Below are 22450 nucleotides of genomic sequence, written 5' to 3'. Positions count from 1 at the left end.
ATATATATATATATATATATATATATATACAGACATACCTATAATTGATGGAAGTAATTTATCCTTTCTTCTTTTATAGAATTTAAATTCAATGAGCTTCAGCAGGAAAATTCAGACTTACAAAATTTGAGTGCGGAAAAAAAGAATTAAAAAAAGGGCTTAACAAGGTCATTAAGGGAATTAAAAGCTCTTTCTAACCTCTGAGAGATGTGCCTACCTAGGTGTCCACGGTTTCTAGGTAAGACGGCCTCCAACTGTGTGTGTAACCAGTTATACTAGAAACCAAAAGATGTTCCCTGAAGAAAGATGACTTGACATGCTAACATGTGAAGCCTCAAAAACAGTTTTTGGTTTTGGGGTTCTTTGAGATGAGTTCTCACTATGTTGCCAAGGCTGGCATCAAACTTGTGGGCTCAAGTGATCCTCCTGCCTCAATCTCCCAAGGAGCTGAGGCTACAGACTGCACTGCTGAGCCTGCCTTTAAGAACAATTTTTAAAATGAACCAAAGAAAGGGGGGGGGTGAGTTGCCTACATATCATCTATGTTTACAAATTAAGAATAAAATTCCTAACCTATTATTCTGGTTTCTTAATCAGTATCTTCCTGCCCAGTCTAGAGGCATAAAAGAAGGAGATACATTAAGTTTTACAAAGTTAACTGGAGAACTTTAAAAAAAATTGTTATATACTATTATCATTATATAATGCTCACTGTGATTTTAAAATAAGTTGTGCATCCCAGTGATACCATGCTTCTTAAAATAAAGAAGTCTGCTTCAGCCGCACTATTCATAACACATACCTTTCACAGTAGTTCATCTTCCTGTAGGGCATGATTTTGCCTTACATTTGCATGGTTGCACACCACTTTCTCATGACCATCACCTTTCAATATTATGCCTTCTTTTTAAATCATGTACAGCTACACATTCATTCTGTTTTCTAGTCTTATTTTTACAAACCTCGGTCCTAGCTGGGCATGGTAGTGCACACCTGTAATCCCAGCACTTGAGAGGCCAAGGCAAGAGGATCTCTGCCACTTTGAGACCAGCCTGGGCTACACAGTGAGTTCAAGACCAGGCTGACCTATATAGCAAGACCCTGTCTCAAAACAAAAACAAACCAAAAAAGCCTTGGTTTTTGAGTGTCAATAATGATCCTCAGGGTTGGGGATTTAGCTCAGTGACACCATGCCTGCCTTGCAAGCGCAAGGTCCTAAGTTCCATCCCCAGTTTCGGAAAATAATAATAATAATAATGATAATAATGATCTCCATTACTGGACAATGATGACGGGAAAGCAGCAGAATGGCTACCCCTTTCATAAGGGCAGTCCCAAAGCTTTCTTAAGGTGAACACATCCAGAGAAAACCAAAATTGCTGGCACATGACTTGCAATTACACCCAGAGCTTCCTCCTCCCAACAACGTTCACACATTGAATTGTGTCTCCCAAAAACTACCTTGAAGTTAGCCTGTTAATGTGACCTTATTTGGAAATACTATCTTTGCTGATATAATCAAGTTCAGATGCAATTACACTGAGCTACAGCAGGCCCTGATTCAGTATGAATGGTGCCCTCCTAAGGAAAGGACAGAGAGACAGTGCAAGTGAACGCATGGGGGAGAATATAACTGGGAGACAGAGGCTGATGTGTTCCCACTGCAAGTCAAGGGACACCAAGCATTGCCAACACCACCAGAAGCCAGAAAGCAGCCGATCCTCTGTGGGTTTCAGAGGCACACTCCCCTCCTGATGGTTTGATTTTTCTTTTTTGCATTTTTATATTCGTACATGTTTGCAGTGCATACTGTTTACACTCCTTCTGTGGAGTTGATTTTAGACTTCTAGATTCCGGAACTGAGAATAAATTCAAGCCATCAGTTGGCATTATTTTATTTCAGCAGCCCTCAAAACCTGCTACAGACTTCCCTAAAAGCATTTGGGGCCTGTGATTGCTTCTAGCCAGTGGGATATGACAAAGACAATGGGACATCACCCATGATCACCTGAGGCTCACATAAGACTCCTGCCTTTTTAGTAGACTCGGTCTGCTTTTCCTTCTCTGCTGTGAGGAAGTGAGCTGCTATGAGTCCTCTATCCACAAGAAACTGAATTCTGCCAGTAAACACATGAGCCGGGAGGAGGATCCTCCTCTGTCCAGCCCTTCAGATGAGATGATAGCCGGGCTAATACATTAACTGCGGTCTTGTAAGAGAGTAAACAGATGATCCAGCTGGACTCCTGACTTGGACACTGTGACATAACAAAACCTGTGTGCTATTTTAATCTGCTAAATTTAAGTAACTTGTTATACAGCATAGAAAACTAACACAGAAATGGGGGCATAGCAGACTGACTTGTATTCACTCTGGGCCAGAAACTGTTGACATCCCACTCTGTGGACACCTCTAAGGCTCTGCCACAAGGGACTCTTGCAGTTCTCATGGTGTGAGAATATGCATCTTTTTTATCAGGCAGTTTCTTGCAACTCCTTCCTTAGCTCCTTAGGTTCCCAGTGTTCATCTTCTGATTCTTACTACTAAGGTCTCTCTGTCCTTCAAGGGGTCTGACTGGGACTCAAACCAACCTCATGCTCATGGCTTCCTCCATGAGGCCCACACCTGGTTATCAGCAAACAGGCGCATGTTCTTTGGCCCAACTGACTCGGGAACTGCAGGCAACACAAGGCCAACCCAGGGCACCATATCGGGCTCACTCAAAACCCTGCTGAAGCTTCTCTCTCCCTTCACTTGAGATGAAGGAGTGAGGGTGGGTGACAGTGATTGCAGGCAACAGTTCATGCCAAAGAACTCCTTTACCGATCATCTTCTCCACATTCTCGAAAACTTGCTTACCCTTAACACTGTTTAAGAGATTAAGACTCACGGAACTGACCATTGAGCCCTTCCTCTGTAAATTCTGTGCATGGGGATTTGTCTCAGGGTCATGGTCTGTGATATGATTCTATGGCAATGCTATGGAACGTCAGCAAGAAAAGTACTATTGTAACAACCTGTCACGTATGGTATGCACAAGTCGTAAAAGTATAATTTAATGAGTTTAATTTCATGCTAACATTACTATTCATTTCTAGTTGACAGATAAGAAAATCACTAATATTTACATTTTCAGACGACTATCAAGCTATGAATCTCTATTTGAAAAAAATGATTGAACACCCTCAAATAAATTTATATATACAGTGCAAACAAAAAATATAGAGGATCCCTGGTACCAGAAACAAAAATTTTTTTAATAAAAAAGAAATATAGAAGGATACAGAAGCAAAGAAATCAAAGCATGTTGCATTGTATAAAAGCTCCAACTATGGGTACCATAAATTTTAACGTGCCTTATTTAAAATATAAAGTGTTTATCTATTCATTTATTGAACAAATTTTTTTATTCATTGTTTATTGGTACATTTTAGGTATACAATATGATACATTCATCATTGGAAATTTGTACCTTTACATAATATATCTTGGTTCTTTTTTCCCCCCTATTGAGCACTTTCTAACTTTAACCAGTAGCTTGAAAAGTTACGTAAATAAAAGAAGAAAAATGCACCACTGGGTGTTAGAAATAACTGTTATTCCAAAATTACATGCAAAAGTCACTGCTGTTATAACTAGACAGAGTCTCCATGATGTCTTTTGAGTGCGGAGCCCATGGCTCTATCTTCTTAAAGATAATCCTGTGGTAACAGTAGAATAGTTTAATACTCCATTCTCCTTTCTGGATAGAACAGACAGAAAATCAACAGAGAAATACAGAACTTGAATAACCCCATAGACCAACTGGACCTTAGACAACTAAACACAATACAATAGAATATTCATCTTCCCAAGTCCACGTACAAGAGTCTAGGGTGAACCATATGTCCGGTTATAGAATAAAACAGTATGTTTGAAAAAACTGAAGTCACACAAAATATCTTTATAAACACAATGGAAACTAAAATAATAAGAGGAAAACTAGAACATTCACAAGTATGTGTAAACTACACAGCATATTCCTTTTTATTTTTTATTAATGTATGTTTGTGATACACAGTAAGTACATTCATTGTGGGGAGTTGGTACATATACATATTGCATCTGGATCTTTTTTACTTACTCTTTGCCTTCCTCCCTCTCGTCTCCCCAGTCACATCATTCTTAAAGCAACACTAGCAAATATTAACATAAGCAAATATAGCGTCTGTTTTCCAAAGTCACTGCCATGGCTCATGTTTAGATGTCCCTCCAAAGCTCCTTGGAATGCCCATAATCAGCTATGCAAATCAGGTAGGGCTATTTTGAAGGTGGCTGAATGTAAAGTATGTGATTCGTGAGGCAATGCTAGGCATGAGAGCACTAGGATTAGGGTGTGAGTGCTACTGCCCTAAGTAGTCTGGATAAAATACAAGGGGCAGGGAGCTGCTGTTAAGGTCTCTTTGCTTTGCTACTGTCTGTCTGCCATGGACTGTATATAGCCTTGCAGCCAGCTGATTATGGACTAAAACCTTTATGAACTGGAAGCCAAATAAACCTTTCCCCCCTTTTAACTCTGGATGTTAGGTATTTTTGTTCTCACCAACAAGAAAAGTAACTAAGTGGCCGGGCGTGGTGGCACACGCCTGTAATCCCAGCACTCAGGAGGCTGAGGCAGGAAGATCTCTGTGAGTTTGAGACCAGCCTGGGCTACATAGCGAGTTCCAAGTCAGTCTCAACTACATAGTGAGACCCTGTCTCAAAAAACAAAAACAGAAAAGTAACTAATACAGTCACTCTAATTTATTCTTTTCGCATTCCTATTTGTGTTTCTATTAAGTTTCCAATAATGAAACTACAGAAAAATTCATAGGCCATATAACTTGGGCTATACACCCTTCCATAAGACTTAAATAACAGAAGAAGAGCTTTTAAAAATAAGTCTCAAGTGATTCATAATTTTACACTAAATAATGTTTCTTTTCGCACAGTTGCTTGCAGAAAGCACAAACTATGGATACAAGTTTTATTCATTATAAATATACAAATAGCTATACCTGCAGGCAACAGGTAGGAATCACAAATCCTCCTGGTTCACTCCTTTGGGGTTTAAAAATAAATATTTTAAAGGAAAATTTGTTCCACTGCTGATGACTGAGCCCAGGGCATTGAGCAAAGCAAGCATGTGCTGTACTACTGAGCTACACTCCCAGCCTTATGCTTTTTCAAAAATAATTTTAACAGCACAATATATATTTATTTTTGGTACTAGCTCTTTATTTTAAATCTATAGAATCAAAGTGGTAGAGCTGAAGTCACCTGAAAAAAATCAGCTAATTCCACCTGCTCTCATTCTTTTGGATAAGTGAATAGACAAATTACTGAGATGAGCTGGTCACCACGTTCTTCTCAAGGATCGCAGGGACCTCTACTCTGGTACCTTGTCACTCACATTCAGCCAAAACCTCCTTTCCTTGCACTTAAGCCCATGTCCTGCTAGGTCTCTATAGATATGCTAACTGCAGGGAATTCACCGAATAAATCTCTCAGGCCTTAGTCATCTCTACTCAGCACAAGAATTCTCTACCTCCTGCAGCTTTTCCTCAGGAAGGCTTTGTTACATTCCCGTGGCTGTTTTTGCACTGTTCCATTCAGAAACGATTTCCTCCATATGCTAGTGAATGCTTGGGAATCTGTTGTTATGAAATACTATGTTATGACACCAACATTTTATTTGAGTTATTTAAAAGAAGGTGCTAGGCAGGTCCGAGCTAACACAATAGGTGTTAGCTATCCTTAAAAAGGTGGGCATCTGGATCGCTGTGAGTTGCAGACCAGCCTGGGCTATATAGTGAGTTTCAGGTCAGTCTCAACTGCATAGTGAGACCCTATCAAAAAAAAAAAGCAATAAATAAATAAATTAATTAATAATAAATAAATAATAAAATACCCTGAGTCTCTAAGAAGCTTCCCTGGCTGGTAACACGGTACACCTGCTGTCACAATTTGCTGTGGGGGACGAGAGTTGGTGTGACTTCTTGGGAGAGAGACTCAGGAATTTATGCCTGGTTTCCTTAAATCCTGAAGATTTTACTTCATGGAGATACTTTATATAATGTTTATTCTAAAAAGCAAGAGGTAAGACCCCTTCACTTCTTTCTCAATGTATAAAACCACCAGAAATACTCCCAGGGCCACAGTCCTCAAAGGACTAAATCCATACATCTTCCAACTGGCACAAACTGTTCATAATTAGAATAGTTTTGTCCGTAAGAAGAAAAATCTTGATTTAAATTTTTAAATGTCATGCATACTTTTCATCTGGCTGTACAATGCTACGGTGAGAATTAGGGAAGTTTACAGAGACACCTGTTTTCTTCACTATATTTTGGGCAACCACATTCAGTTGGTCAAGAACCTTGCACAGCTTACTGGGGAAAGAAGAAGGAAAAATGAGAAGAACCCAAATTCGTATTTACCCTTATATCTAAAAAATTTCTAGCGCAATGATATTCAGGGATTTAAAAAAAAAAAACTGTTGCTTTGTACTTAATAGAAACATTGTAATGTGAGGAATATCAGGTGTACTTAGTAACTAACAAAATTCAATGTTACTGCCAGAGATTTAGCTCAGTGAGCGAAAGATCCTGAGTTCCATCCCAGTACAAAAAAAAAGATTCAATGTTACTGAAGGATATGTAACTTAATATCAAGTATTGGCATTCTTTTGTCTTGGCACAGGCCATTCCAAGAAGAGCTTTTTCGCAGCCTTTCAGTCCTTAGGAGTTGTCAGGTCAATATGCACCATAAAAGGACTACGTGAAGAACACCACACACAGCACAGCCTGCAGGAAAAGAAAATTTTGGAAAATAAATTAATATGAACTGGAATAAACAAAACCAACTTAGACTCTGGGAAAGTACGTGTGTGTGCGCGCACACGTGTCTAACAACATAAAATGCTTTAGAAAAAAATGACAAGAGTTAAGCACACAACAATATGGTAACATGTTTTAAAACCTTAAAATAAACCTTGTGCTTATACAAGGCATAGTAAACGAGTACGACAGTGTAAGGTTTAACGGAAGTTCCTTGGAGGGCATAAGTTTGAATCTCACCTTGAAAAGTAACGAGGGTCAGCAATAGCAACAAAGGCTCAAGGATTGAATCTTGGCTGCTACACTTGGGACAGAGCATAAAGATTTGGTTTTCTGAAACAGAAAATCCCTGAGAATAAATAAAAAGTTACTTCGTTCTGGAAGCAACCAGCTGACAAGGCTTTAGCACTGCCCTAAGGAGCCCCAACAGACTACAGACAGGAGCTAGTACGGGTCCTTCCACAAGGGAAAAAGGCTGCAAGTGGTATCTGAGAAGGAGGCTAAAAAGTGAGATAAAATGAAACAGAATGAAAGGGAACAAAGGCCTTTAAGAATAGTCAAGAGGAGATGTTCGGAAATGACTAGACACTTCTTCAGACAGAATTCCAAAATGGTGTTAAGTGATAGTCAAAACGAGACTTTGGTAAAGTCATTTAAGCATTCAAAAGAGCCCCCTAGGCAGGTTCATGGAGGAAATTAAGAGAGAAACGTTCATTTAACCACAGAGACCAGCTCCTGTTATTTGTAACTATAAGAAAAAGAAACTATTACAACCAGACATCCAGGTGTCATTCGCCCTTTGGTGTACTTGGCCATACAGACAACAGTGTGCAGAGAGACAAAGACAGATTCAGACAGGTCACAGCCGTGACCCGTGCTTCACTCAGAATGTTTTCATGCTTTGCTTTGTGAAAAAGAAGCAATTTTTTTCAAATTTAAACATGTCAGCATAATTACCTTACCTCAGAAAAATAGTCTTTAAGCATTTTTACTTCACAGCTAAAATAGCACCCAAAAAAGCCCAAGTCTCAAATAAAACCTATCTACTAAAATGAAAATACTCTAAATGTTAAATAAGCCTCACATTGAATTAGACTCAACAGATAATATGCTTTCAAGCGCTAAGGAGGTCAGATTTCTCCCTGCTAACCTCCCTGCGTCCCCACGAAGCCCGGCTGGGCCCACCCAGGCCCGGCCCACACACTCCACAGGCCACTCAGGTCAGACGAGAGAGCTCCCACATCCAACCAGCCTTGGGCCAGTGAGAAATCAACTGGGTCTGTGTACACAATCCGCAAACTGGCCTTGCAGCAAACACTTTCACAGACTTCATTTGCTTTTGAATTTGGCACACAGAACACGCTGTGAGAGAGCAAAGGCAGGCACTTCCTTCCTGTTAACTTACTTCCTGTTGAACTGAGGCTGAGAGGCGTCCCTGGGACTAAGCCTTGCCTTCTGCCTCCCCGACCTGCAGACTCTCCTCAGCTGTTCCACCACTTTATTATGTGGCTCTGCGGGGAATGCAGGTCTGATAATTACTACTCTAGGGCCAGGCTGTCAATTCTCTTGGTCTCTACTTTGTCATCAATAAAATGGGCAACAAGACTATCTTCATTCACACATTCATGTGGTCTAAGTGAGTCAAGGCACATTAGGCTCTTATCAGAGTATCTGGCACATGGTGAGTACTCACTAAAAATTAGCTATTTTTATTGTTATCTTGATCAGGCCTTTATTGAGGAAAAACAATTCTGTGACAGCAACACTAAAAAAGTGTTAAGGCACTATTATTGGCATCAAAATAGCTCTGTGCTATTTTCAATCATGGAGATTACTTTTCAATTGCCATGAATTTAATTGCATAACCACTGTGGAAACAAACCAGGGTATCTGTTCTGCACAGCTGAATAAATCAAATGGGCAAAGTCAAATTATCTATCTGGAATTTTTCTCAAAAGAACTTTATATCAACTAAAAAAAAAAACCTTTGAAATTGTATTAATCTGCCATTTTATGAAGAGAAAAGTTTAATCAAACCTCAATTGACTCAATGTAAAGAATCTATGTGCTTTATATACTTTTCAAAGAGGATTAGTGTTAAATCAATGGATTATTTAGTCAGTCTCCCTAGGGCCACAGAACTCTTTAACAACCAATTGAAAACTTCATGTACACGAGCTGGGTGGGCATGGTGGCGCACGCATGTAATCCCAGCACTCAGGAGGCTGAGGCAGGAAGATTGCTGTGAGACCAGCCTGGGCTACATAGTGAGTTCCAGGTCAGTCTCAACTACATAGTGAGACCCCATTTCAAAAAAGAAAATTTCATGTACACAAGTAAAAGGGCTCAAGGACATCCCTGTGGCCGCCAGCTGCCCCCAGGTTAAACACCTCTGATGCAAAGCTTGTGCTGATCTCAGGCTGGCTTCCCACTGCTACACTGAAGGCACAGGGACTGCAGCCTAGTGTCTCCCACCATGCTGCAAAGTTCCATAACTATGGAGAAGTTTACACCACAGGGTAAGCGGAAAAGGAATCAAGAGAAGCATTTCACTCTAGTAACTCCCCATGGTGACAGAATACAGAATTAACATACCTCAGTATCACTCTATATACATGCCCTCTTTGGCTCTTTGGTCACAAGTTACTAAGGTCTTCAAAGTAAATAAAATAACTTGTGAACAAAACAACCTATCACAAAAACAACATAATTTTTTTTTTCTATTCCACTAAACAGCAACATTCTCCAACTCACTCTGTAGTTAAAATCCAGTTACAGGGCTGGGGATTTAGGTCAGTGGTTCTGCCACCTACCTCGCAAGCGCAAGGACTCGAGTTCAATCCCTGGTGCAAAAAAAAAAAAAAAATACAGTTACATTTAGGAATTTTTTTACAATGAAATAATAAATAAGTATAATTTTTTCTTTTAAAATTAATTTTATTTGTATACTTAAGGTATACAATGACATTCATTGTTGGAATTTGTACCTTTACATAATCAATCTTGGTGCTTATAATTTTTAAATTTTTAAATCTGGGCTTAAGTACCTTTAAGAATCCAGGAAGGAATGAAACTGAGAGAAAACCTGAATGCATCCTCTAATGTTACTCACTTTTTACTTACTAGTCATTACCACTAATTTTAGAGGCGGTAAGGAGGAGGTAAGCAATATATTCCCATTAGCTTCGTAACAGATAATACCTCTGGGGTACAAGCAATGATGATTATGGTTGCCTACATTGTTTTTCAGGAACTTGGAGGCTGTTTTTGACCATCTCAAATCAGCTGAAACCACTGACCCTTCACTTGGCCCTGTTCAAGTGCCTAACGGGTGACTTTTTGATGTTAGGGGCCCAAAACCCCACCCTCAGAACATGCTGATGCTGCCATTTTCTAAACATAAATCCTATACAGAGCTATGAAGGTCGATTATCCAAAGTACAGACTAACAATGACTTTTCCTTATTTCCAATCATCTTGTCTCAGCCTCAGACCACCTGGTTTCTTTATCCCATTCGTAATCCTAAACTCTTGGCTGAGGAAAGCAGATCTGAGGCAAGCTCACCTTTCTCCACACAACTAGACATTTCCCACATACTGTCTCTTTCACAAAACTTCTTGCTACCGTGGTTGGCATACTATGGGGTGCGCAAAACAAGGCTGGTTTGGTTACAGGGATATTTTTTGCAGTCACATGTGTATGTGATAGCATTTTTTGAATATGTATAATTAATTGAGAATTATTTCAAGTGCTGCAAACCTGAATCTCTACTAATGGAGCTTTTCAACCACGTACTAAGGACTCCATCAAACATGAACAAGATCCACTAATTTAGCTGTAGATTTATGTTCCAGTAATACTTCGAGTTACAAAGCATTTGTTTCTATACTAATATCATCTTATTTTCTATATATTTGCTGGAAAAGTGTTTAGTGTTTTCATTATGAAAAGCTTCCTCCCTTAATTCTCCAATTGGGTATATTAGATACTGTTGGATGCTAAGTTAAAGTTAGAGTATCTGTTATTCTGAGTTGATGGGAAGAGATATGAACGTGAAACTTATGATTTAATGTGAGTAAATATCTAGAAAATGTTTTTAGTATCTGAATGATTTATTTTATGAAGTCCCTCGTAGAATGTAATTGTATAAACCAAAGAGCAACAAAGAAATGGAGCTGATTGTTTCACTATCTCCCTCCTTTCCCGACCCTTACTGCTTTGGGACCACTTGTGTCCATCTCCTTAAACACACACACACACACACACACACACACACACACACACACACACACACACAGAGTTCAGAGTTCCTTGGAACCTATGCACTGAGTTATATGGCACAGTCTACTTGGGATCTGTCATCTTACTTTCCCAAGCTCTCCCTCCATCCAGGGTGACTTCAAATACCTCTAGCTTCTGTTGTACTCTAGCTGTATGAGTCAGAGTTCCTGTTGCTGGATACAAAACCTAAGACCCACAACTTAAAGGAGGAGAGGTTTAATTTTGCTCGCGTTTCAGTCTGTGGTTGGCTGGCTCCAAGGCAGAAACATCATGGCAGAGGGGCCTGGTGAAGCAAAGCTGCTAGGCTCATGATGGTCAGGAAACAGAAAAGTGCTAGAGAGGAGTAAGCGAGGGACCATCTACAGTAACCAAGGTCACACCTGCAAGACTCAGACAGATACATAAAGGGTGTGTAAAATTGGATGGGCATTTCTTAACCCCATGGACTAGACAAACCAGGATTAATGGTCACACTTGTTAACCCCTATTCCCACCTTCGTGGATCAGGACATCACCACAGGAAACTGCTCTCTCTTCAACATTTTCCTGGAACCTCTTTTATTTTCGATTGCCTTTGTTTTAACTACTCCACTTCACAAGGACCTCGAGCCACGGACAGCTCCACTTTCCGGCAGCCTTCTCCTTTACATGCTTTCCTTACCAGCTCAGCTTTCACGGCCCACTTCAATCATGCTAATACCAATGTCCAAAATACCTTTGATCCTGTCTTTTTAGGTCATACCTGTCAGAAATAACCCAATGGGCCCAATTATCTAACTCTTTTATCTTTGCTGATACCCACACACAAGCCCAGCTGGAAAAGGCAGGTAATAGCAGAATGGTCACATTTAAGAAATCATAATAACCAATTTGAAATTGGCTTTTAGTACTGCCAGGATGTTTCTAGTCAACTTCTACTCTCATGCACACAAGACTGTTAAATCTTCTCCACTATCCTTAACCTCCGATCTCAGCAGATGACACAGGCTTTTTTTTTTTTTAATTAAATTGACATATTTATTAACCAACCTCTTAGAATAACCTGAGATACCACCATGTTGTTGGCTACTTCCACAACAGTAACTCAACAAAGCTTTTGCTTTTCATAGTCTCGCAGTCTTCTTAGCTGCTGGTTGAGATTTCCCTTGGTTGCAATCCATGCGGATAAAGTCCTCAGCCTGTGAATTGTATGTCACCCATGAACACGAGCTATGTTGACCAGTTAGGGTACTCTGACAAGGAAGCAGAGAATAATGAGGCAAAGGACACCTTTTCTGAGTTTCTCCCACAACTGTGGAGTCACAAAAGAATCCCAACTTCTGAACCTAGCCTTTTCGTCCTATTACTGCATATTAATTTGTACAAGGACCCTTAGGGATTGTCCAGGGAGCTGGCTATGTGAAAGACTGTGACAGTTTGATCTTCATGCTTCCTGGAAACTAAGACAGAAATGTTTCACACGCCTAACTCACACAAGAAAACCCGGAGCTTGATACACAGTACTGATTCTTCCAACTACATAAGGAAGAGGCCACATGGAACCCAAGGCCAAAGGAACAGTAGTGGAGGTGGCTCACACACAGTGAGCTGATGACCAACAAGTTTCTCCTTTCCAAAAAGGTAGAGACTGCTCCATAAATGCCTGTGTTCTCAGACAAGGGCTCTCGAGTGTGTTTGATGAGCACACTGTGCCTTCACTATCGCAAGATGAAGACAGGGGAGCCAGACCTCTGAAGTATCTGGCCAAAGAACCCAGCAGCCACACAGTGGGTAGACTTGGCCCAGTGAGGAGGAAAAAAGGTGGATAAATATCTGGATGAAAATTATAAAGCAAAAATAAAGAAAGTGTAATGTTTTTAAATATTTAAAGGAAATTCAACTAATCTAGCAGTTTTACTTCCCAAATCCCTCTCAAAGAGCTGACACTCATTCATGTATTTATTAAATATAAATGCTTCTGGGCCGGGGATTTAGCTGAGTGGTTTTGCCACCTGCTTCACAAGCACAAGGGCTCAAATTTGATCCCTGGTACCCAATTAAAAAAAAATATATATATATATATATATGTTTCTCACTTTTTTGTTTTGTTTTGTTTTTTGTTTTTTGAGACAGGGTCTCACTATGTAGTTGAGTCTGACATGGAACTCACTATGTAGCCCAAGCTGGTCTCAAACTCACAGCAATCCTCCTGCCTCAGCCTCCCAAGTGCTGGGATTACAGTCGTGCGCTACCACATCCGGCTATCTTTCTCATATTTTTGAAGTGAAATATAAATAACTTATAAGACAAAAGTAAGTATAAATGTATTACTTAAAATAATAGAAGTTACTCTTAGGACTAAAGTCTCATTAGAACCAAAGTATTTATTAGATTTGAGTGACAATAAATAGTTTGTTGTCTCTAAATGTGAGTAGAGAAAAGTTATTATTAAAAAGATTGTTCCACACACATGTAATAAGTAGTTTGGGTGCCACAGATAAATGTTCTGGGACCAGTATATAGGAAGTGATTCTCTAACATGAAATGAGTAACTTCCTGTAATAAAAGACATCACAGACACATCACAGAGTTTGTGTTTGGTCTCCGCTCCTTTGGCAATACCATGTTGGAAAGAAAGATGCATTTAAAGATATTTTATGCTCTTAGAACTTTTTAATGAAAAAAGTTCCAAGTATATAAAATATTTAATTCCTATTCTTTAAAGAATCTTAAAAGTAAATGTCAAAATTCAATGTGCACAGTAAAAAGCAAAACCATTAAAATGCAGTAAGGAAAAGCAATTAAAAGTAGCAGAGAACACACTAGGAAAAAATAAAATTAAATCAGTATTAACACGAGTAACAGATAGAGAACAGCTTGGTATAAGCTGTAGGAAGGGACAGAGAAAAAATTACATGAAATATACAGGAGATGAGACCAGAAGAATATCGAAATTGAATTCTGAAGACCAAAGAGGAATGAAAGAACAAAAGAGATTCAAAGAGGGGAAGGGGGAACGTGTGGAGGAAGTTTTACTCATAAAAGTATATAAGGAACTGAAAGTGTAAATGATGATTGAAACATATAATAGATAATATGAAATAGAAAGATAAGGTCCAAAGAGGAAAGGAAAAACTACGAGGAAAGGACAAAACAGAAACAAAGTCTTTGTAAATAGGGAGGGGTGGAGTAGTGGAAGGGGGGCAGGGGAATGGGGAAAAAATAAGAACCAAGATATAACATGTAAAGGTACAAATTTCCAATGATGAATGTTATCCTATTGTATACCTGAAATGTACCAATAAACTTAAAGAATTTTTGGGCCAGGATTTAGCTCACTGATGCCGCTGCCTGCCTTGCAAGTGCAAGGTCCTAAGTTTGATCCCTGGTACACACACAAAAAAAAACCTTCATGAATTTTTATTAAAAGTATATAAGGATATGACCAAGAATAATGTTAGAAGCATCAATAACATTAATCATCCTTTGAATATTCAAAAGTAAATCATATTGCTGCAAAATTCTGATTTTTCTTATAGTACCAGTACAGCTTTCAGTGTGGACATTATTCTAAGAACAATGTCACTATTCTAAACTAGACTCAAAACCCAATGCCTCATTCAATCTGTCTAGTCAATCACACATTTGGTCAAGATTAAAACTGCCTATTGCAAGAAGAAATGGGTGGATTTATTGTTGTTGTTGTTGTGATTTTCCAGGTGTGAACATAAAAGAAATCTGGGGGAAAGGGGAGGAAAAGGCAAGGGGTTTCCCAAGCTCCACTCTACTTTGTCTCCTCATGGTGAATGCAGTTACAACAATGAAGTCTGCTTTCTACTTAATGCTTGGCTGGTGGTGCTCTGCTGTTTTGTTTTGTTTTTTCTACACAGATCATATATTACATTTTTTTCATATACTTCAAAAATGGCTCACCCTCCCAAACATTTCATAACTGCATTGCATAATTCTTTCAAACATAGCTGATTTTTCAGAGCATGTGTATATTAGTCATATTTCTCACAAGTTTCACCTACTCTGGAGAATTAGTTATTCTTTTGATAACGCGCGAAATGAAGAAATTCCACTTCTTAAAATTCCGCTTTGGGCCAGGGATTTGGCTCAGTGGTGCCGCCGCCTGCCTTGTAAGCACAAGGACCCAAGTTTGATCTCTGGTACCAAAAAGTAAATAAATAAATAAATAAATAATGAAACTCCGTTCACCTCTGTCATTGTTATGGGCTGTGTTTAGACACAACGTTTCATGTGGTCTTAGGAGGGGCTTTTTCAGAGGTGGCTGGGTCTAGAGTGTGAGAGGCTGAAATCCATTCATGGTGCAATGCTAGGCTCAGGGTGTGAGGATTAAGGGTGTGAATGCTACCTGCCCTAAGTAGTCTGGATAAAACAAAAGGGGCAGAAAGACACTAGTAAGGTCTCTTGCTGCTTTGCTACTGTCCGCCATGAACTGTACCTGCCTTGGAGCCGGCTGATTACAGACTGAAACCTCCATGAACTGTAAGCCAAATAAACCTTTCCCCCTTTAACTCTGGGTGGCAGGTATTTTGTCTCAGCAACAAGAAAAATAACTAACACAGTCACCAAAGCTGGGGTAACAGGTTAAAATGTCAGGAGCAATGCTGTGTAACATGACTCACGGTTTGCACCTCTTGAGACAACAGGCTCCAGCAAACTTACTGGATTTTGTAGCTATTAGGGTGACATATACTGATCACCCATAGATCAACAGCTCTTAGAAATTAAGTTAAATCTGTTTATCATTCATAATAGTCACATGAAACCAAAAGAATCATACCTTAAGTATGCACTTAAATACATATTGTCTGAAGACACCAACAGTTCCACCTGGGAATGGAACAGTACTGGGCCTACCAATCCTTCAGAATTGTGCAGGTATGGTGGGCAACCCCACCCGGCCCCAAGTACAGCGTTTCAGAGGAAAGGGTAACCAGGTACAGTGCTTCTGCCTAGGGGAAGGCCTGTCTCTCCTAGTACCAAGAGAAGGATGTAAACAAGTACAATTAATCCATCATTACTCTTCAGTCACACCCTTAGCAGAGGGCATGTGTCATTTAAATTACAAAGCAATATACATTCCTGAGTGAGGGGGGTACAACAATATATAAAAGCAGCCTAAAACCTGAACACTGAATGAATTACTGAGCTGCTTGCTTACTCAACATACAACTTTGTGCTTTGTCACTTTAACTTTCTGAGCCTCAGTCTCATCTTCTATTTAAAAAAAACAAAAAAAAAAAAAACAAAAAAAGGAGCCAGGCGTGGTGGCACATGCCTGTAATCCCAGCACTTGGGAGGCTGAGGCAGGAGGATCGCTGTGAGTTCGAGACCAGCCTGGGCTACATATTGAGTTCCAGGTCAGTCTCAACTATATAATGAGACCCAGTCTCAAAAAACCAAAAAAAAAAAATGGAAGTGAGGAAAGTAATTAAAGAAACAATCCTAATCCGAAAATCAAAAACCTAAAATGTCACAGTCTGAAGTTTTTTTGAGCACCAACATAAGCCACAAGTGGAAAATTCCATACGCAACTTCATGTAAGAAGTCACAGCCAAAAGACAGGTGTTCTAAAAACATCCTGCATAAAATTACTTTCAGGCCAAGTGTTTAAGGTGTATATGAAAAATAAAAGGTTCATGTTTAGACTTGGGTCCCATTCCCAAGATGTCACCTTACATTTATACAATTATTCCACAGTTTGAAAAATTCAAAACTCTGAAATATTTTTGGTCCTGAGTACTGCAGGTGAAGGATGCTCAACTTGTACTTTTTCTAGGTGGTTAAGAAGGTAATGTGTAAAACTCTTCGTGCCTCACCTGTAGTAAATGTTCAGTACATAGCGATAATTTTCATCATCATATAGAGTTCCAAAATTCATTAAATGCTTGATAACCAGGAGATCAGACTCATCATTTAAACTAATGAGCTTTAAAACCATAATCTATGATGCTCTTCATTTGCTACTTTAGAAAACAAACATTTATTATGCTTAATACATGCCGGGCCCTGAGCTAAGTCTTGAAAATGTAAAACACTGTAGCACGATCTTTTAGAAATTGCTTTTAGAAACTGTAGCACGCTCTCTTTGGTGTCTCTGGTAGTGAAAATTCTGAGTTCTTCCCAGGTAGATTTTATTTTTGGAAACAGACAAAAGTGATTTAGAGCCAACTCTCGTTAGGCGGCACATGATCAAGCAGATAATACCACTTACTGTTGAAAACGATTATAAAGTAATGAGCCTGATTCTCAAGAGCAGCACACCAGGCTCCCCCGTCTCCATCTCAAAGTCCCTGTGTCTAAATCTAGCCTTTCCTCTCCCTCCTTGCCACAAACGCAGGATTGCCACTCTTCGAGGCCACCTCTCTGCGCTCCTCAGTCCCACCCCTCCCAAATGCTCAGCCACATGGCCCTTTCCACTTCTGCCTTCTGTGCTTCCCATGACTGTGGCCCACTTCAAGGTGACTTTTCTTTAGGTCCCAGGTCAAGTTCTGTGCCCCGGGGCCTGTCCCATCTTCTCCTCCTGCTGGGACTCCGCTCTGTCTCCCAGACGGGAATGATCCTGATTACCCATTTCACTTACTACGCACACTGCATGTTCTTCCCAGTTATGCATTAAGCTTTCTGTACACTGCCCAGCTCTGTTCAAATCATCTTCTTTCTCCTTTGTATTTCAATTACATGGCATCAAGGGTGAGTTTTCCTATTAGGATGCAAAGAGAATTATAATCTTATAATTCATAAATAGCTTTCTACAAATTGGTACAACATTGAGTTGTTACAAAAAGGATACTTCAGGGCCGGGGATTTAGCTCAGTGGTGCCGCCACCTGCCTCGCAAGCGCAAGGTCCCCAGTTCGAACCCCAGTACCAAAGGAAATAAAAAAGAAAGAAAAACGATCCTTACTTCACTGCCCACAGAACTAATAACTAATAAACAGCAGCTAATCATGGTACACGGGATTCTAATCATATTTAAATATATTCTAATTATATGTACGTTGACCATTCTGTACATGCTTACTATAAGACACACTATAGATGTCAACTCCCGAAAAACAAAAATAAAATGGAGTACTACTCAGCCATAAAGAATGAGAAACTACAGACATGTATAGCTAAATGGATGCACATTGAGGCTACACTCTTAAGTGAAATTAATAGGATGCATATTATAAATACCGAATAGTTTCTCTAGTGTGAGACACTGAAAGTGTAAATAAGGACTAAAAGGCATAATAGACATTGTGAAATAGGAAGAAAAGGTGCAAAGGGGAAGGGGAAGGGGAAGTGGGAGGGGTAGGGGAAAATAAAGATGGGAATGGAATTAACATGAGAAAGAGAAAAAATGGAAACAAAGTCTTTGTAGATAGGGAGGGGTGGAGGGGTTGAAGGGAGGGCAGCGGAAGGGAGAAAAAATAAGAACCAAGATGGATTATGTAAAGGTGCAAATTTCCAATGATGAATATCATTATATTGTATACCTTAAATGTACCCATAAAACTAATTTTAAAAATTGATAGGCAATCAATCTACTTCTGAGTTCTTCCACTTCTGTTTTTTGCGGCTCTCTGGGGGGACCCCGTCCAGCGGGGAATAGGAGGTGAGAGCCGCCTCTTATTCGTGGGTCATCAGAGGACGATCCGATCTTGAATGTCTGTGGAGGAAATCTTTAAGAAGTTAGAGTACACGGCCCAAGTCTGGTTTCTGATCAAAGGCGCTTTATTGGCTCAGCAAAACGATTATATACTGTTATCCCAGGGGGAAGGTTCAGCAAGCTTATTGGACAGTTCAAACAAATCAATCACATGAGTCACTCAAGCATTTAACCATACAGCAATCAGTATTTTACCAAATGTGGGGAGGGGTAAGTGGGAAGGCGTACATCAACAATTAACCCTATGCAATCTTTAACTTCACAATCCCTAGGGGCAAGTAGGACGGGGAATACCACCTGCTTCCTGCTCCAGATCCCGTGACCCTGTGGTTAGCACAAAGGGCTATTTTTTCTGTAAGATTTCCTGTTTGCCCAGGGGCTAAACCTGCCAAAAGTCACGTACGTAGTCTAGTGGGATTTTTCCACCGAGGCAAAGGCTAAGGTTGAGGGCAGCCATCTTGTGCAGGCCCAAGCAGTCTCTCACAGTTCCCCCTTCTCTGTATAAAATTAAGCAAGATTAGGGTGGAGGGCTCATGTCTTAGGCTACTTGATGTGCCTCCGGACCTGGACGTGATGCATAGGTGTTCCAGCGAGTCACGCTGCCCCCAGGTACCGGCATCAAGCTAATCCCGTCGGAGACACCTCCACAGCCTGGAGCAGAGCGAACGACGGCGCTCAGCCATCTGTTCAAATTCTATAAAGCTTAGGGGTTGGAACCCATGGTCACCAGCGGGCTGGCTATTTTCAGGGTCCTGAGAGGAGAGCTGCTGGTAGTGCACTTGTATGGAGTGTTTGGTGGCCTCATCAACCTGGTTCTTAACAAAACTCGTGAGGCGGCGGAATGCCCATGGGCCAAAGGAAATCAACAGCATAAAGCCAATAAAGGGTCCTAAAAGGCTGGGTAACAGGGTGGACAGCCAGGGGGAGGTAGAAAACCAATTTTGATACCAAGATTCGTCCTTTTCCCGTTGCCTCTGCCTTTGTTCGAGGCTTTCCTCAACCCTTCTAATGCTATCATCCACTAGGCCCAGTTTATCTTTAAAAAAGCAACATTCTTAAAGAAGGGGGTTGGGGCCAATGGCAATGGGTTTGAACTGAGGTGGTTCTTTCAAAAGCCTGATGGAAAAGGTGAGACCCGGATCACGGCCGCTGATGTAAAGGCGAAGGCCCCACTCAACCTGACGAGTCCAGTGGTATTGTTTGCCGGGCGTGGTGGTGCACGCCCATAATCCCATAAAACTAGTTTGGATTACAGTGAGCTCCAGGTCGACACCCATAATCCCATAAACCCAGCCTGGATTACACAGTGAGCTTAGCCTGGATTACACAGAGAGCTCCAGGTCAATCTCATCTGCATAGCTGAGACCTTCATCTCAGAAAAGCCAAATAGAGTCATAGATTGTGTCAATGCCTCAATGGTAGAAGTTACTTTTCCAATGTCAAATGCCAGCGGGCTCCCACAATTCCCCCTTTTTTATTATATTTAGAGCAGGGAGCTTCCCAGCTCAGCAGAAAGACTGTGCCTGTCTTAGGTGAGAAATGTCCAGAGAAATCCCTTACCCGTCATCAAGCCATGAGAAGTTCAATACTCATGCTCTGTCTTAGGTTGGATATTTCTCCACAATTCTCTTACCCGTCTTTGACTACCAGCCTCTGCAGGGGTTATACCATGGGTTGTGAAGGCTTGCCATGTAGCTTTTTCTACCTCTATCAATATTTATAATCCTTGTTCCTCATACCAGGCCTCACTAATTTTTACAGGCATCATTACAAAGAGAGGTTGCCTCAAACCCATCACAGAATGAAAGGAAGTCACCATTTCTGAGAATATACAATTGGTCAATTGACAATCAATATTATTAGTTTCATAAACAATCTCTATGAGCATTAACACAAGACATTATATTAGAGGCCTCTATGCCAACAATATTGAAACTAAGGCTAGTAACTTTGACATCTGACCATAAATGTATTTTTCCCAATGCAGCAGGTTTCCAAATGTTGGTTTGAGGAAAACCTGAATCTGTTTACCAAAGTCCTGCAGATAAGCTTAAGTTTGTGGAATTTAGAAGTGACCAGTCCAAAAACTTTTGAGATGTCTCATTAAATCACCAGTCCCATTAAATCCTCATTCTGGATAAAGAAGGAAAACCTTTTTGCTTTTTGGAATGAAATTTCCACTTGTGCACTGAGACACATCCTGGAGTTTTCTCTGCTGCTTCAGTGTTGGGGTCCCAATCCAGTCTCCTCAGTGGAAACCCAGCTTCAAGCTGCTCAAGGATAGTGATAGGTCTATAAACATATCTGTAACCATAATTAGGTGGAATAGAAGAAAAGGGAGAACACCTAGACCAAAAGGTTATTGTCATAAACAATATGTTGGAAAACCTGCATGGTCAAACAATATGAATACATTTTGTATACCAGAAAAGTAGCAATAATAATACTTATATGAAATCTTATGTACTGTAATGTAGCTTTGTATTAACAGGATCTCCCCCCCCCTTTTTTTTTAAATATTTAACAAGACATATCTTTTTTATAGGGCTATGAAAATTATTTTGGTGGCTCCCATTAGTGAACAAAGATCAGAATAAATTTTCTGAGCAGCTGCTTCTTTATTTACCAACAGGAGCATATCCAAACTTAAAGGTTATATTTAATTATCTTTTAAGTTTTTTATTTGATCCTATAAAGCCAGGTTGTAGAAATCAACAATCTATTTGTATTTGACGTCATTCTGATCAAGAACATACAAACATCTTTGAACATTTAAGACAGACAAACATATAAGACAATTTTAATGAGTGCACTCAGATGGTTTTGGCCAAATGAATTATAAAATCTTTTTGTTATGACTAGTCAAAATTTTTGCAGATCAAAATTAACAGAGATCTCTTGTAGAATTAGGGTTAAAGGAACGAATACTCTTCTTGACTATAAATGTAAACCTTTTATAACAAACTTGAAACCAACAAGCAAACATTTTATAAATCATTTCCATAAACATTCTCTACATTCTTAGGTAAAGACAAGAGGAACATACAAAAACCTTTCATGTTAAAAGTACAACTCTTACTTATAGCTTTTCTAATATTTTTCTGTCTCATTTACTATTAAACAAACTTTAGCTACGAAATATTGACATAAGGTAGGGCTATTGGCCATGCCCTGAGGTAATACTTTCCACAGCGGGAGGCAAAATGGCCGGGCTGGCCGCATTGAAAGCATGTTTTACCCCTGTTTTGGCCTTGGAAGGTGACAAGGGCCTTAGTGATCTTGTGCATAAAAGGATCCGCCTCTGGGCAGAGATTAATCATGTCGTGCAGAGTTTTGGCTTTGGAGTTGTGTTTTAGAATAGCTCTGCAGGTCTCATTAGCATTTTCAAAGGCTAATTGTCTAATGAGGGCGTTGTCTGCCACAGTGGCGGCATCACCGAGGGCACGCTCAGCCTCGGGGCCCTGGATGATCTTTGAGAGAGGTGCTGCCGTGCTGATCAAAGTAGTCAGCGAGCTCGCGACCAATCTGGTCCCATGTAGAAGGCACAATTTTGGGGCAGGTGATAACGAACCAGGGACATACTTCGTGTACAAACAGCAGAAATTGCAAGAGATCTTTCTTTCTAACTTCAATATTACGGTTTTTCAA

General features: G+C 40.0%; 1 long non-coding RNA gene across 1 annotated transcript; it reads right to left on the bottom strand.

Moving 5' to 3' along the window:
* Window positions 1–5864: 5864 nt before the first annotated feature.
* LOC117286022 lies at window positions 5865–12879 on the bottom strand. The gene is made up of 3 exons (XR_004517165.1): window positions 12167–12879; window positions 9669–9698; window positions 5865–6822 (listed from the first exon to the last, which is right to left on the bottom strand). It is a non-coding gene; the product is annotated as an uncharacterized LOC117286022 (long non-coding RNA).
* Window positions 12880–22450: the final 9571 nt, after the last annotated feature.

Source organism: Fukomys damarensis, unplaced genomic scaffold (assembly GCF_012274545.1).
Source record: "Fukomys damarensis isolate Sample0158 unplaced genomic scaffold, DMR_v1.0_HiC HiC_scaffold_14, whole genome shotgun sequence".
NCBI classification, from domain to species: Eukaryota; Metazoa; Chordata; class Mammalia; order Rodentia; family Bathyergidae; genus Fukomys; species Fukomys damarensis.
This window is presented reverse-complemented; position numbering and strand designations above follow the sequence as displayed.